Source organism: Coccinella septempunctata, chromosome 5 (genome assembly GCF_907165205.1).
Source record: "Coccinella septempunctata chromosome 5, icCocSept1.1, whole genome shotgun sequence".
NCBI lineage: Eukaryota > Metazoa > Arthropoda > Insecta > Coleoptera > Coccinellidae > Coccinella > Coccinella septempunctata.
The window spans coordinates 1,795,014-1,798,326 of NC_058193.1; the positions used below are offsets into that span (position 1 = coordinate 1,795,014).

Here is a 3,313-nt window from a genome sequence, read left to right on the forward strand (position 1 = left end):
ATTTAGACAAGGTAGATCTACGGAGGATGCTATAGGAGATTTAACTGGAAAAATATACGAATGCTTGGATGAACAAATTCCAAGCTTGTGCATATTCGTGGATCTTGCCAAAGCTTTTGACACTGTCTGCCATAAAAGGCTTCTAAATAAACTGTGGAACTATGGTTTCCGCGGCAAAAGCCTTGATCTAGTAAAGAGCTACTTAACGAATCGCCAACAGATTGTAGATATAGGTGGAGAAAGGAGTTCTTCAAGGACAGTTACTTACGGCGTTCCTCAGATCACGGTCATTGGTCCACCGCCATACACTACAGAGCTAATACATGGGACGATCTGAAACATAAAGCAGAGAAGGATTTCAGACATATACAGAACTGGTTTCAAGCGAACAAACTCACCTTAAACCTTGACAAAACAAAATACATGCCCTTTTCGTCATATTCCTTGGGTCCAATAGGGCATCTTGAAATAAATCCAGAAATGAAGATTCCAGAGACAAAATTCATTAAATATCTCGGGATAGTAATTGATGTCAACTTGAAATGGGACCATCACATTAGTCATGTAGTTAAAAAACTTAGAGGTCTCCTGAATAAAGTCAGAATTATGAAGAAATATTTGAAAAGCCCTAAACATTTGATGATATTGTTCAATGCCCTGGTTCAGTCTCAAATTAATTATGGCATCTTGGGATGGGGTGGAGTTTATGATGTTCATCTTAAAAAACTGAATACCATGCAAAAGTGGATATTGAGAATAATTCATGGCAAAAAAATTACATATCCGAGTGAACCACTATATCAGACTTCCAAAATTTTAGACACGAGGCAGCTCTGCACACTCAAAATAATAATTAATATTTTCAAAGGGAAAATAATATTGGAAAAAAAGAACCATCCATATACAACAAATTAAAAATAATACTTACCAGACATCAAGAGCAAAGAAAAGAATAGGACAAAGATACTTTTATTATCTCGCACCGCGCATATATAAGAAGATTCCTGAAGATCTGACAAAAATTAAGAATTACAAGCAGTTTAAAAAGAAAATTAAATTCTGGATTATAGAAAGAGGTCGCAAATATGCGGAAACACTGATAAATCAAACTTAAAGAATTGCACTGGAATGGTATAATTTATCCCGATTTATGAAATGACCTGAGTTGATAAACTTACCGAGTTGATACACTTACAAATTGTCATCTCACCCACTACACGATTTGTGAGCTGATTTGTTGTTCGGAATATTTTTTACTTGTATTGTTTCATATCATAATAAGTTTAGTTGTGTACACCCACAGGTTAAAGGAAAGTGAAAATGTTAATTTATAGTTACGCACAGGTTGTAAATTCTAGAATTGAAAACCTCTGTAACTCATCATGTTTATTTATGTTAAATAAACATTATTATTATTATATTATTATAGTAAAATTTATATATTGATGTTGATAGTGGAGATCCTTGAGCCGTGCCCTGCTCTGGACTGAAGTGATTAGAAACAGCATTATTTACTTTAACTGTTAGTTTTCTGTTTTCTAGAAATTGCTGCTTAATTAGGTAGTATGGGCAATTAGTTTCATTCAGCTTATATAAAAGTCCTCTGTGCCACATACTGTCAAAAGCTTTTTTGATATTCAAGCATAACGCAGCAGACTTATCTTTTCCCAACGTCGCATTCTGAACATTAGATATAAAAATTGACAGTGGGTGGTTTGTTGAGTTTTTTTCCGTGAATCCGAACTGAGAATTTGGTATGTATTTGTTTATATGTAGATCAAGCAATTTCTTTATTAATTTTTCATAAAATTTCCCTAGAACTGGAAGCAGGGTGATAGGTCGGTAATTTTCGACTCTTCTACTATCTGTATTTGGTTTATGTATGTTTATTAGGGTACCTATTTTCCAAATTTTTGGGAATATGCTGTTATTTATACAATACTCGTATATTTCTATCAGTTTCTTGTGGATGCTCTCATTCAGGACTTTGACAATGGACCATGGGATGTTGTCTGCTCCAGGTGTGGTGTTTTTAGATTTATGAAGAATTTCATAGTAATCTTCCTCATTAATTTCAATTATCTCATTATTTGTGTTTCCGGTCTTGTCAAAATGATTATCGTACCATGCATTCACCCTATCGAAATGATTCTTATCAAAGTTGGCATCTTCATTCAGTTTGAAAATATTTTGGTAATTGGCAAATAATTCACATTTTTCCTTATCGGTCTGATATTCTTTCACATTATCTTCTAGTGTAGGAATTTGGCGTGACTGTTTGTATCTGGACAGTTTGTTAACTTCTTGGAAAAATATTTTACCTTTGGAATCATTGATCTTATTACAAACAGTTATACAGTTATGTTCCTTATATTGTTGTATCATTTTTTGAATGCTTCTGTTGTATTCATTCAGATTTTTCTTGAAAATAGGGTCTCCACTTTTTCGATATTTCCTGTACATTTTTCTTTTATATTTGATCATTCTAATGATATATGGAGGAAGTTCGTGAATGAATGGATGTCTCGAGATCATGGGTGTGTGTTTTTTTATACTTTCAGATAAAGAATTATTGAATTTTTCTATATATTCTTCATTTATAAGATCATTTTTGTTCACTTCGATGAAAGCTTCCATTTCCTTGTTTACTTTTTCTGTATTGCATTTGCTGTAATTAGGTATAATCTTCTTCTGTTCTTCAGTTGGTTTCACAGTCAGGTCTACTTCCACAACCATTGCCAGGTGATTTGAGCCCAAATCGGGGGTTAATTCAATTTGCTTAATATTCTGTTTTATAGTGTTTGTATAGAATATTAAATCAGGAGTACTATCTTCGTTCTCGTTGCTCAAAAATGTTGGTGGAGTTTCCGCTTTGGTAAACTGTTTGCTTCTCAAAAAGTTGTTGATCTGTTGGTTCTTGGCTTTGTTTACGTTGAAGTCTCCTATTATGATAGCATATTTGCAGAGAGACGCTCTTATGAAAATACTTTCTTCTATCTTTGATGCAGGGTGAATGTATACAAGGAAAATATGTAATTTTTCATTTTTGAATGGGACAGAGAAATGGGTTACTTCATTCAAGGGGTTGTTGACTGCTTGGTTTTTCCACATTTTATGCCTGGATGACACTGTACAAGGCTGCCACCTCTCGTGTTCTGTATTTGGTGTCCAAACTTTTGTAGTTGTGTCCAATTTCGGTATTGCGTGTTGTCTGAACTTTTTATTTTCGCCTCAACAAACATTGTACATGATATATTGTTATGTTATATGAAATGATTGATCAAGTGTTTTTTTGGGATGTAACTGTTTATGT

General features: G+C 33.6%; 1 long non-coding RNA gene across 1 annotated transcript; it reads right to left on the minus strand.

The window, feature by feature from the left end:
* Positions 1–304: 304 nt before the first annotated feature.
* Positions 305–1,233, minus strand: LOC123313672. Its single transcript, XR_006537762.1, has 3 exons — positions 929–1,233; positions 399–588; positions 305–333 (listed from the first exon to the last, which is right to left on the minus strand). It is a non-coding gene; the product is annotated as an uncharacterized LOC123313672 (long non-coding RNA).
* Positions 1,234–3,313: the final 2,080 nt, after the last annotated feature.